Here is a 14,605-nt window from a genome sequence, read left to right on the forward strand (position 1 = left end):
AACCCTCACAAAAAAGCTGTGCGTTGTTAACCCACAACAGGAACTGAGCGCATTTCTGGCAGATCAAAATATAATTTTGGACTTACTACTAAAATCAGTTTGAGGTAGAGTACAGGACACTGGCAAAAAAGTACTAGACATTTATAACCCCTCTCATTCCCAGCTAGCCTTGTTTTTGTGGCAAGCAATTTAAAGATTTCAGTTCTGAGAACTGATGATTATTAAAGTGCATGTAAACTCTAATAAGGAACTTCCCTTATTTGCTTCTGTTTGATCTTTTTACTATACCACTGCAAGCATTTTGTTATGTTTATTTCTTAGGTATGAAAGAAAATCTGTTGATCTTGTCTGAGATTCAGGAACTGGGCTACAGAATGAGTAGCCTCTATGTTGCAGAGATGTGAAAGCTCTGTTGGTTGAGTAGTTTAGCAAGTGACACTTACCAGGGACAACAACACAAAAAAAAGCTTTCTGTTGTCAACCCACAACAGGAGCAGAGTGCATTCTTGGCAGATCAAAACAGAATTTTTGACCTACCAGTAAAATCTTATTTCTGAGGTAAGTTATAAATCCTTTTTTTTTTTTTTTTTTTTTTTTTTTTGAGGCATACCAGTACAGGACACAAGATCTTTACTCTTTATTATTACAGGATTTCCAAGAGCAGTCTGAGGGGTGGGCAACACAGCAAACACATATCAACAGGTCGAGAAGGGCTCAACGGAACTAAGAGCACTGTTTTTCAAATTATGAGGTATGGGGCGCCCCAACTGCAACTCCCAAAAGCACAAAAGGGCAGCACATAATTTTAAGTATAATGTAGGTTGTAGCGCATAAACATAAAAATAGTGAACATATATGTGCATAAAATGCTAAATATATATAATGATGCAAAATATATATAATGAACTCAGTCCATAGAAAACTGCAAAAAAGTCCATATAAAATAATCAGTGCCAGTGTGAAAATGATCAATCCTCCACCAGTGGTTCTTCACCCAAAAACAGAAATGCGCACTCACCAGACCATGTTGCTGTCTTATTAGGACAGCTAATGCGTTTTTATAGTGTAACATCAGGTCTTGAGCCAAAAGCAAATCAGAAGAGAGGATATACACCAGAGGTAATTCCTTCAAATGCTCCAACCAGCAGGAAATTATATCAATAGGTATAAAAGAGAAAATACTTTCCATAGTGTAGTATTTATTAGCAAGCAACTTCAAATCAATAAAAAAAGCCAAAACATTGGTTCATGCTTCAGAACATCACTTACATGAAAAGCCACCAGAACCCATAATAGAGCTGGTGGCTAGGACCTCTGGCATGTAATACTGCTCTACGGCCATTTCGCGTGAAGACGCTTCCTTAGGGCACCACACTATGGAAAGTATTTTCTCTCTTGGATATCCCAAACAGTGTGTCTAAACATTATGCAGAAACACATAAAAAGGACCCCTCTTCCCTTCTTTTTTGGGGGATTGAAAAATACAAGCCCCACTGGAGAGGAAGTAACAAAATTAAAATATTAAGCCAAGCTGAATCCCGTTGGATTTTTGAATTACAGACACTCTCGCTGTCAGGATTAAATATAGAGTTTGATCTTAACTCTTTTATATCCGATTATTACATTTATCTCTTTTAGGTCTTTTGATACATTTTATCCCCCATCTTAGAACTTATTTATTGCTCTTTTCCTTTATAATGTTGACCTGTTCATTATTCTTGCTCCTCTTTTTGTGGGTTCTCCTCGGATATGTTGTCACACTCAGTGCATGTTCCATCATTGCCTAAGGATATTTTGATTATCTTATATCATTTGTATTTGATAATATTTTATATTTTTTAGCATGCATTGATTGATTTTATACTGTCCATTGTACTAGCTTTATGATACCGTTTGTTTTTAACCCATTATGCGTTTAGCCTTATATGGACTATGCAATAGAATTTTTATATATATATATATTATCCCAGTTCTATAGTTATTACATCATCTTTCCTGCATGACTGGTCAGCATTTAAATAGTTAAGAGCTGAAGTACATGCCTCACCATTGTCTTTAGACTTTGGAGATTTTATACATTTTCAACACTAGATGGCGCTTCGAGTATCACTCCCTTTGGAATATATGACCGGAGCATCTCTTTTTTAATTTATAATTTTAATTATTATTGACATTGACATTACCTTTGAGATATACATTTTTTTTATAATTAAAAAAGTTTTGTAATAGTTGCTTCTTTGTGCACTGTTGCGGCATTTTGATCGTAACATCCAGCACCTGCATATGGGTTAACAGCAGAATGGCGTCCTCAGTGGTTCCTATGGTTACCATGATACGATAAATACCGGAGACAGTCACCCAATAGGCTTACCCTTGATAAAGTCACATGTTTGTGACGCAACACGTCGGGGAAAGCCGTGGTGACGCCACTTCCGGTCTACGGCCGAGACTGGAAGTATCGGAATGGACCGCATCAGCGGGACCCTACAGCACTGTATGACATGCATTCTTTTGTAATCTTAAATGTAAGTGCATTTCGTTTGGATATATTAAATATTATTTAACATACTACACTATGAGAGCCCCCCCCCTATTTTTCCTGGTGAACGAGTATCCTAGAAGCATCGCAGTTACTTCTGTTCATTGGATGTCAGTATAGAAGGTATCCGCCCATGTGACACATTTATATTGTGAGGATTACTGAGTGAATATCGAAGCTCCTCAGTAGATTGGAGAGTGTTCCAGAGGATTTTCAGGGTAATTTACTATACCCAAAACGCTCTATTGAGTGTTAATGGAGGTGAGCGGCCATTACACTTGATTGTGGATTCCAAGCTCACGAAACATTGCACTGGGTGGTCACCGGAATTGTCCTGTGTCATTTCATCACTATTGAACTGTTTCATCATCTCCAATCTTGGCGTCTTTCTTTCACTGGTTGCACCTTTTTGTGACTTTGCGATTTTTAATGCAATTTTTATGCGTATTTATATATTTATGTTTGGCACTTTATCCATTCAGCCTGATTTTAGTGGGCACCTTTAGTGCACGGTCACCTTTTTATATTTCCACTGGTTATTTATTCAGTTATTTTGATCACTACTGTGCCACCTGGTGTTGCAATTGTTCACTTGTTTACTTTACAGCTATTTGATAGCTGCATCTCAATATTTTTTCTTTTGGAATTTTCTCTACTGATCACTTCACTTCATTTGTCCTATTGTGATTTAGGATCATCACTGTTAAATTATTTCTTCAGCACACGAGCACTTTATTTATCACCTTTGCACTTTACACATCATTTACTGTATTAACCTGCATAGAAGAGGATTATTTATTTATTGTTATTTATTACTGTTTTTATCCATTTTTTATCCATCAGTTGTATTTTTTATCTATTTATCAGACTATTTATTAGAGTTTTATGGACCACCAATTCTAGATATCGTGCGCTGATTCTTTCTTTACAATTGTCTTTAGTATGTGGTGACACTACTGATTAAGCTGCAGATTTCTGGTGCTCCATTTCTTCACTATTTCTCCTCTTCATTTTCTCACTCACTTACCTATTTTTAGCGCATAGGTCCATTTCTTTATATAGACGTTTTAAACACCTTTACAGGTTAATTGTTTAGAGTTACAGAGGAGGTGTAGCACTAGAATTCTTGCTTTTGCTCTAACATTCGCAGTGATACCCCACATGTGTGATGCGAACACCGTTTACACATGCATGCACAACTTATGTATGCGTCTGCGCGTGAGCATGGAGGGATGGGGGCGCTGTCATTTTTTTCTCTCTTATTAATTGTACTTTATAATTTTAACACTGCCCCTTTAGTTTTTTTAGCACTTTTATTCCTAGTACAATAAATGTAAACCTCTCTTGTAAAAGAAATGAGGACAGGTCCTTTTTATGGAGAGGTCAAAAAGACCCCAAATCTTCTTTACCTTTATAGGCAAAAGATTTTTAAAAAATAAAATGCTTTTGATCTTTTGCTTTAAAAAAAAATGATTTACTTTCAGCTTGGACCAGAAGGTCCTTCAAGGCCATAAAGTCAAAGAGTTTGTACTCTGATCGCCTAAGGCAGCAGCCAGCCGCACTGCCAAATCTTTTCTCAGGAGAACTGGCGAAAATGGTAAGCCCACTTTGGAAAGCATTCCAGCAGCTCACGAGCTGCTCGGAATACTTTCATGACAAAACCAGCCATCGGCTGCAAAAAAACAGTACCAGAGTTATGGCTATCTTCAGCCATAATCCCGGTAAACCACTTGCAAACAGAGATATATATATATATTATATACACATACATACATACACGTGTTGTGGTCAACAAGTAGTTAATGAAGTAATTTAAAACACAAAGTGGCTTTAAAAGAATGCAAGGCAAACATAGAAGAACCCTCTAGGAAATTTACATACATCTTTAAATAAAGAAAACATTTTAAAATTCAGCTTGTTTAACCACTTCCTTACCGCTGGAAGTCATGACATCCTGGGCTTTTTTCAGCCGGCGATTCCCTTCACTATAAGAACAATCATAGCGGCTGTTCAGCCGATAGATCGTTCTTACAGACCTTGGGAGGGGGACATCCCCCCTCCCGCCGCCCTCCGATGCTTCTACCGGCTTGCCCGTGAGATCAGCGAGCCGGGGAAGGAATCGGCCGCTGGCGGAAGTGTCACCATAGAAACTGTGAGGATCAGATGGTCCCCGCAAATCTCTATGACTCACGCCTATGACTCTTTATGACTATGACTGCCGCCTGGCAGTTTTCAATAATCTGAGGACCTATTGACCCCAGATATCCCCATAAAGAGGACCTATTACAAGGGATGTTTAGATTCTTTGTAATAGGAATAAAAGTGATCAAAAATAAATAAATAATAATTAAAAAGGGAAAGTGTAAAAAAAAAAAAATAAAAAAATAAAAATGTAAAGTGCCTGCGTTCGTTGTGGCCAGATGTAAACAGCATTTAATCCATACACATGAGGTATCGCAGAGAACGTTAGAACGAGAGCAACAATTGTAGCCCAAGACCTCCACTGTAACTCTAAACTGGTAACCTGTAAAAAATTTTAAGCGTTGCCTAGAGAGTTTTTTTAAGTACCAAAGTTTACCACGAGTGTGCGCAATTTTAAAGCGTGACATGTTATGCTATTTACTCGGCATAACATCATCTTTCACATTATACAAAAAAAAATGGGCTAACTTTAGTGTTTTTTTTTTTTTTTTTTTTTTTTTAATTCATAAAACAGTTTTGAAAAAAAAATTGGATTTTTGTAAGATCTTACCGTAAAATCCTTTTCTCTTAGCTCATTGACAGACGTAGTCCTCTTTGATTCTCATCAATAGGGTTATGCTGCCCTCTACAGGAGTAGGACTAGGCAGAAAGAAAATATTCTGGCCACACCTTAGCGGTAGTCCCAGAGGGTATATCCTCTTCCTGTCTGCTACAGGAAATCAGTTATGTCACAAAGCAGTGTCAGAGAATTTGACCCAACCCAACTCAATGATAGAGGGGCGGGTACTACGTCTGTCAATGAGCTAAGAGAAAAGGATTTTACGGTAAGATCTTACAAAAATCCAATTTTCTCTGTCGCTCATTGCCAGACGTAGTCCTCTTTGATTCTCATCAATAGGGACGTCCCAAAGCAGTGCCACAAATGAGGGGTGGGATTGACAGAAATCAAAATCCAATCTAGAAGGCCCAACCGGAGCCAAACAGAAGTATCAAGGGACTCATCGAGCAAACAGATGAGACCTACCCAACAAACCCTTGAGGTAGACCAACAGTCTCCTCAAACAGCGGCCTGCAGGAACCTTGCGGCCAAAAGAGGCATCTGATGATGCCCTCACATAAACCTTATACAATTTTGTAAAGGTATGAACCGACGACTAAGTAGTCGCCTTGAAAACCTGAACCACTAACGCCTGATGGCGGAAGGCCCAGGAAGCACTAAGCGCCCAAGTAGAGTGCGCCTTAACAGGGAATGGGGGGATCCCGACCCTTAGATAGAATAAGCCTATACCACCGTCTGTCTGATCCATCTAAAGATGGTCGCGGCAGAAACAGGCAACCCCTTCTTAGGGCCATCCGTGATCACAAACAGTGAATCCGTCTTACAAATTGAATCCGTAGTATTCAAATATATCCTGATCGCCCGAACTACATCCAAGGAATGCAACGCAAATTCTCGAGGATGATTGGGCTTAGGACATAGGAAGGACAATACAATGTCCTTATTCAAATGAAACCTTGAAACCACCTTAGGAAGGAAGGATGGATTCGGATGAACAACCTTATCCCTATGAACCACCAGATATGGGGACCAACAGGATAATGCAGCCAGTTCTGACACCCTGCGTGCAGAAGTGATAGCCACCAAGGCGGCCACCTTCTGGGATAAAGTAAGCAAGGGAATCTCCCTGATATTTTTAAAGAGAGGTTTCTGAAGAACCGACAGCACCAAATTAAGATCCCAGGGTGGTAACGGCGCGCGCACTGGCGGAGCCAGGTGTCGCACCCCCTGGATGAAATTTCGCACCAAGGAATGAGTAGCCAAAAACTTCTGAAAGAAGATAGCTAATGCTGAAAACAGACCCTTGATAACACTCAAGGCCAGCTTCTGCTCAACTCCCTGTTGCAGAAACCCTGCGACAGCAGATCCTCCCTAAGAGGAAGTCTCCAAGGAACGTCTGTGACCAGCCTGACCAGGTCGGTGTACCAGGCCCGACTAGGTCAGTCCTGATCTACCAGGATAACTGGGATTCCCTCCACCTCTATCCTGCGAAGAAGCTTCGGCAGTAACTTGAGGAGGGAAGTAGCTGATACTGCCCCCACGGGGCGATCAGCATGTCTGCGGTGTCTGCTAGAGGATCGTGGAAGCGAGCCACAAACCTCCGCACTTTCCTGTTGAGCTGAGATGCCAACAGCTCCCATTCGGGGTACCCCAACGGAGGCACAGTTGGTGGGATATCCCTGGATGAAGAGATCATCCCCCCTTGATCCAGAATCTGACGGCTGAGATAATCTGCCTGCCAATTCACCCCCGGAATGAATACCGCAGAGAAAGCTGGAACAATCGTTCTGCCCAATGAAGAATGCTGGCCACTTCCATGGCCGCCAGGACACTCCTGTTGCCCCTTTGATGATTGACATAAGCCACTGCTGTGGCATTTTCCGACTGGATCCGAACCGGGCTGCCCTGGAGCTGCTCGGTCCAGTGAATCAGACAAAGTCTGATCGCTCTCAGTTTCAATACATTTATCGGTAACCTGGACTCTTCCAGGGACCAAAGCCCCTGAGCCGAGAATTTCTCCTCACCCGGATAGACTGGCATCCGTGGTGATAAGCGTCCAAATATTGGTAGGAATGACTTCCCCTGGCTGAGCATCGGAGACCGAAGCCACCAGACCAGGGACTCCCTGGTCCGCTTGCTCAGCCGGATCCGATTGTTCAGGGAATCTGGATTCCGGTTACACTTGAGAAGAATCTCTCCTTGAAGGATTCGGGTATGGGACTGGGCAAATGGTACTGCTTCAAAGGAAGCCACCCTCAAACCCAGGACCCTCATGCAAGCCTGGATGTGTCTAAAATTAGACCCAAATATTCCAGCCTCCTGGTGGGAACCAAAGATGACTTCTGCAGGTTCACCAGCCACCCGAACTCTTGCAAAAGAGGTCATAGTGATCTCTAAGTTTAGTAATAGAGCCGCACGGAGCAGAAGATCGTCTAGGTGACCTAGAATCGATATGTCCCGTTGTCGTAACAACGCCAAGACTGGGGCCAACACCTTTGTGAAGACTCAGAGAGTCGAGGCGAGACCAAAGAGTAATGCCACAAACTGATAATGGTACTCTTCTACGGAAAAACGCAGGAAACGCTGATGTCCTGCATAAATAAGAAAGTGAAGATAGGCATCCTAGATGTCTATGGATGCCAGAAAATCCTCCTGACGCAGGGAGGCCGCTACTGTGCGAATGGACTCCATCTTGAATTTTTGTACCCTGACAAAAAAGTTTGAATGCCTTTAAGTCCAGAATTGGACGCACTTTGTCCTCTTTTCTGGGTATTGTGAAAAGGTTTGAATAGAACCCTTGAAATGCTCTGTCCAAGGAACGTGGGCCACCACTCCTTGTTGCATTAAATCCGTGACTGCCCCCCGTAAGCTCTTAAGCGATCCGGGGATAGTCGAATATTGAAAAGGAAGAATCGCACTGGGAGAGATTGACCGTATGACCTCGCGAACTATTTGTCCGAGGTTCTGGAAAGCCATGGATCCGGAAACTGGCGAAGACGTCCCCTTACCCCAGCTATGGGCGGGGGCGCACCTTCAGGCTTTAGTAGTCTTATCTTCAGGTCTGGAAGAGCCGGGCTTTTGCTTGCCCGACCAACGCCCCTTAAAAAAACCTCCCGAAGGAGTTTTGGAGGACTTTGCTTTTTTCGCCCGTGGGGCGAAAAAACTTTATGAGCGGAAAAAGAAGGCGCCCGTCTCTGACGGGATCCTTTACCCTTAGTACTTTGTGGCTAGAAAGTGCTCTTTCCTCTAGTGAGATCCTTAATAATCTCATCTAAATTGGCCCCAAGATAGGCACACACCCTGGAAAGGAAGATTTAACCAAAGCTTCCTTGGAGCCTTGGTCTGCCGACCAATATTTTAGCCACAGTGTACGCCTGAGGACCACTGCTGAAACTGATGCTCGCCCCAATAGTGGAGTGGCGTCTAGTGCAACGTCGCAGACAAACTAACTCTTGTATCATCTGTTCCACCAGATCTGATACCGCCTGGGGGATATCTCTCCCCTCTAAGCCACTTGGTCCATTCTAGACCAATAGCAATTACTGGTCTGAAAGTTGACCCAATTAGGGAAAAGATGGCGCGAGACACAGCTTCCACCTTACGATCATCTTTAAAGGATGGAGCATCCTCCAATAGGATAACCGTAGCTTTGTTCAATCTGGAGATTGGAAAATCCACCACAGATGGTACTATCCATCTCTTGAGGAATAAATCCTCGAACGGATAACGCCTATTAATGCATTTAGGAAATAGTAGGGGCTCGTCTTGGATGACCCCATTCCACCTTAGTTACATTACCGAAACACTTGGGTAAGGGAAATACTTTTACCATTTTGGTGCGTTTATTAGTACCAAATGGGATCTCAGTATCAGCTACTTCTGATGGTGTAACCTCCGAACAGATACAATTAATGCGTTACTAACGCTTCCTCTCGGGCTATGGTAGATGCCGAAACATCTTCCTCACTGTCTGAAGAGTCACAAACCCCAGATGAGGTACCTGCAACTGCAGGAATAGGCTCAGACCCTGAATCTGAAGTTTCAGATAAAAATGGGGATAGGCGGGGGTCGCTTCCTTGCGCCCTGTCCCTGACAAGCCAATTCCACCCGGGATAGAAAAAAAATTTCCAAAAACTGCTGACAATGACTCACTATTAAGTGGGGAACTGGAGGGTCCTGCAGCCACTTCGAGGGGATCAGGTGGAGATACATGTGTGGCAGGGTCCATGTTAATCCAGGACACTTTGCCAGTAAAAAAGAAAAATTTTTTTTTTTTTAAATAAATAAAAAAATACCCTTTTTTTTTTTTTTTTAAATAAAAAAATACCTTTTTTAATTCACCAGCGCAATAGCGCCCCTCAGCATACCTGCTTTGGACCCCCACAGAAAGAGAGAGACCCCAAGGGCTCACCACCAGATGCAAAGAAGTTTCTTATTAAAACTGCTGTCAGCGTTGTCTTGTGCAGACTGGGAAGTCTTGCACTAGGTTTCCCGGGTGAAAGGAAGTGGCTCCGCCCCCTGTGTACGCCTTCCGGCGTTCCCAGCTGCTCCTCGAGGTTTGCTGGGCACATCAAACATGGCCACCCCCATGCAGGAGACAATAGGCTACGAAAAAATGGCGGCCTGCGTGACCTGCGGGCGGCTTGTGTAGACAATGCAGACATGCGGTCTACAACAAAATGGCGGCGGACTGCCGATCTAGCGTGGCTCCTCCAGTACAGTGGCCTGCATGCTTTGAAAACAGCTGATAGCGGCCTGTCGGCCTGCGGGAGTATGGCGATCTAAGGTAGGCTATACCTCCTATGTGTTTTACTATAGCAAATCGAACTCGGCTTCCTTGCTAGAGAACCCAAGGCTTGCTGAAGTATCAGCTCCCAAACCAAGCCTGCTGGAGTGTCAGCTCCTAAACCAAGGTTGCTAGAGTGTCAGCTCCCAAACCGAGGTTTGTTTAAAGTGTTAGCTCCCAAACCAAGCCTGCTGGAGTGTCAGCTCCCAAACCAGATCACACTATCACAGGGGATATGTGAACATGTCATGGGCTACAAGGGGGAACTTTAATGTCAGAAAGGATCCGACCATACACAGAGGGGCCCGTATCCCAAAGACCCCACAGGGGGGAAGGGGGAACATTTACTCACCATACCAGCTGACGGCACCCTCTCTTCACAGTACCCTCTCCACCGGGGTGGGGGGCTGTCGACCAATACGGACGCCTTGACTCTCTGGTTCCTGGCGTCCAAGCGAGACGTTTAACTCGCAGGGTCAGTCCCCGTCCAATGGGACTATGTCGCGGCCGACCCAGCGTGGCTATGGTCTGCACGCGCTTGTAGGCTGAACCGGGGTGACCACTGGATCTCAACATCCAGCCCGTCGCCCGGCCCCGCATACTTGAATGTGTCGCGGCCGACCCAGCGCGGAGCTATGGTCTGCGCGCGCTCGTAGGCCAGCTGGGGTGACCACTGGATCTCAACATCCAGCCCGTTGCCCAGATCCGGCGTGATTTGCTTGAAGATCTCACAGGAAAACTGGAGACAAAAAACTACCTAAAAAGGAAAGATTTTTTCTAAAAAATCTTGCCAGGACCAGAGATCCCAGCAAGGAACTTAGGTCCTTACTCCTGACTAGACAGAAAAAAACTGATTTCCTGTAGCAGACAGGAAGAGGATATACCCTCTGGGACTACCCCTAGGGTGTGGCCAGAACGTTTTCTTTCTGCCTAGTCCTACTCCTGTAGAGGACAGCATAACCCTATTGATGAGAATCAAAGAGGACTACGTTTGTCAACGAGCAACAGAGAAAATGCGTTTGAAAAATTTCTGCGCAAATACCGTGTGACATAAAAAGTTTCAATGACTGCCATTTTATTCCCTAGCATCTCTGCTAAAAAAAAAAATTATATATATATATATATATATATATATATATATATATATATATATATATAATGTTTTGGGGTTCCAAGTAATTTTCTGGCAAAAAAATTGATGATTTTTACATGTAGGAGTGGAGTGCCAGAAATCGCGTGGTATGGAAGTGGTTAAATTACCCACAACTGTTTTTTTTAGGATGAAATTAGAGTTGTATTGAGAGTACCTGCTATGTAAGTTTATGGTCAGGAGGGGAGACCAATTAAGTGTGCTTATAAGAGGAGAGCACAAGGTGTACATCAGAAAGTGAGATATTCAAAGAGCAGGCAGGAGGTGGGGCGGTGGCACAGAGCATGAGGTCTATCAAAAATGTTAACCTGATTATGCTCTGCAATCATATAGCATCACACAGGCAGATAAAATAAGCTAGAATAAGCTTGCTTTACAAATACTTCTACAGGTAAACAGCTTGCATAAGCTTTAAAAATTTAATTTTTTTTCCTGAAGCTGCATCTTAAAGCGGAGTTCTGCCCCCCATGAAAAAAATTAAAAGTCAGCAGCTACAAATACTGTAGCTGTTGACTTTTAAATAGTAGAACTCACCTGTCCAGGGAGCCCGCAAGGTTGGCACCCAAAGCCGATTTTCATATCGGCTCTCGGGTGCTGCCACCGCCATCCAGGGTAAGGGAACCCGGCAGTGAAGCCTTTCAGCTTACCGCTGGTTCCCTACTGCGCTTTGCAAATGGCCCGGCGGTGGAGGAAAAAGGAGAGGGCTGAACTTCAGGAGGAACAGTGCTGCGGCGCTGTCTCCCGGAAGTGGGGAAGGGTACCTGTCAAAAAACGGTACCCATTCCCCCCTGAATGGTGCCAAATGTGGCACCGGAGGGGGGGGGGAAGCATATAAGCGGAGTTTCACTTTTGGGTGGAACTCCGCTTTAACTTCCGAACAGCAAAAACATGGTTTTGAAAATGTGAACATAAAAACAGGTGGTGGCTCTGAGACCCCCTTAGACAAAGGCTCAATGTTGTAAATAACCCTAACATCTTTGCAAGAATAGATTTAGGTGGGGAAAGAGGGACTTGTTCTCTGAGGGCAGAACCCACAGAAAAAAAAAAAGGCAAAATACCCTGCCAGCTGGGTGGAAAAGAAGGTGGGAATCTCACAGAAAGACTGCTCTGTGGGTAACAGAAGAGGGGTCAGTTGACAAGGGAATAAGTGGCAGTCCTGACCCCACTTGTAAGGCGTGTTTGATAGGTCATCAAAGCAGTACATGAGGAGGAAGAATGACATTTCCACAGAATATGATAAAAAGAGCCCCAGGGAAGCAAAAAAAGGACTCACTTTCATTATACTTTGCCCCCATGTAACATAGGCAAAATAGGGTGCCAAGGACAGCTGCCAAACACAGCTGTCAGGGTTAACAGACTGAAGAAGGTTCCATTCTTACAGAGGTCCTTTGAAGGGAAAAAACACCATAAGCAAGATCACCCAGTAAAGGCTCCAGAGCGACATAGAAATTAGCATCATTGATGAAGAACGACTTCTTCCAAAAGGGAGTGCACAGGGAGTGCAAAAGTCAAGGTGTTAGGAAAAAGTTATACAAAGCCTGAGACACTCTAGTTACCAAGGGGGCCAAGGCATGCGATTCCAAATGGAAAAAGCTGCAGGATGAGGAAAGGGAACCATTTCTAGGACAGTGTTCTCTGTCATCACACTAGGTGAGAACTACTTCACATGGTAGATTACAGAGTATAGGGAGAGTGAACTGCAAGACCCCCCTCCTTTTTAAAACTTTTGTTTTAGCGATCAAAAGACATATACATCCTTTTACTAACAGCCCTTCTCCCTCTTAAATTCCAGTGAATAGAATATTTAGCTCATGAGCAGCACACATGTAGTATCCCAGAAAGGAAGGGGCAGGACTGGTAATGAAAGAGGTTAAAGGGTATAGATGTTCCTAAATTGCTGAAGCTAAATAAAAAGTAAAATTAGAGAAGGAGAAAGGTGCTGGCAGCTGGAATTAACTTTATCATTGCTTTCTTAGTGGGTAACACATTCTTGTGAGGTATAGCATAGTGCTTTTATTGGTTGCTGTACACACTATTAGCTTAGTGCAAATTCCTGCCTGCATGCATGCATGACTAACTGGTCCTCCCGAAGCACACTAGGCACATACAAAAATAAAAAACATACAATGTACACTCTAGGATTGATCATGACTATTACAAATACCAGCACTGTATTCTATGCCGTGTAATTCGCCTCTGAAGGCGTAATTTAACCACACCTCTTGCACCGCACTACGCATGTCATGCTTCCTTATTCACACAGGAGGTCCAACTTGCACACAGATCCACTGCATTCAGAAAATGTTCTTATTGTGATATATAACATGGATTGCATGGGGCACGTTTTCAGAAAGGTATGCTAAGGGAGTGTAAACAATCCCAATGAACTTCTCTTGTTTGGTTTCTTTTGGTCTATTTAGGCAGAATTATAGGCAAAACTTTTTTTTTTTTTGGATAGAGTACAGAAGGGCCATAACCCCTGTCCGTTTGTTTTTTAGCCACCTGCTTCCCATTGGAGAGATTTTCCTTCATTTCCTGTCCCACAGCCAACACAGGAAGTGAGAGGTAATCCCTGCAAATTCCCCTGGGGACCCCTAGGTCAGTCATCAGAACTAGTGCCCTCATAGGAAGATTTCCCCTCTTATTTTTCTGGGGACAGCCCAAAATTTGAGATTTTATATTACTTTCAATGATAATGGTAAACAGGACAAACACAGAGGGTGAATCTCCCTAATGGGGGCACAGAAAGTAATAAAAACCCGGACAGGAGTTCTAATCCCTCTCCCCTTTATAAAAAACTAAGAAAAAAACAGTTTTGCCTTTAGTTATACTTTACCTTTACCATTCAAAGTCATATCTGTTTGATAAGTGTAAAAAATACCTTTTGATTTTGCCAGAAATTGTGTCAGCTGGTGCTATCACCCGAAGACAAAATGTGTTATTGGCAGATATACCAAGTGAAAATAAAGTGAAAAAGAATCCTAAAATCGGTATTAAACGCAAAACCAACAATGTAATATATTGCAGCTTACAATCATTTGATGTAGTGGCTGCATCATTTTTTTTTTTTAGTTTTTTTTTCCCGTTTCCATTAGGGTGCCTACACTTTGAAGAAGGAGCAACACAGACATTTTGACAGCAGGATTGTTGGTCTGAGGGGAGGGGAGTGTTAGATGTACTAGAAGATGTTGATATACTAACTTGAAGCCAACCTCCAACTAACACTTTATAGTAGTTACAGAAACCGTTTTGTTCCTTTTGGGATGAAGGTTTTACGCTCCTGTCAGTGGTAAATGGTACATGAATGGGATGTACATCTACAGAGCAGTTTGTGCTACTGAAAAATAGCAGACTTACTGGTGGGATCAC

The 14,605-nt window shown here is 43.1% G+C and overlaps 1 protein-coding gene across 5 annotated transcripts in view; it reads right to left on the minus strand.

Moving 5' to 3' along the window:
• The window catches only part of BICC1 (BicC family RNA binding protein 1), a 366,015-nt gene that overhangs the window by 3,867 nt on the left and 347,543 nt on the right, over positions 1-14,605 (minus strand). The gene's annotated exons all lie outside the window — the stretch shown is intronic.

Source organism: Pelophylax lessonae, assembly GCF_965119305.1.
Source record: "Pelophylax lessonae genome assembly, chromosome: 9".
NCBI classification, from domain to species: domain Eukaryota; kingdom Metazoa; phylum Chordata; class Amphibia; order Anura; family Ranidae; genus Pelophylax; species Pelophylax lessonae.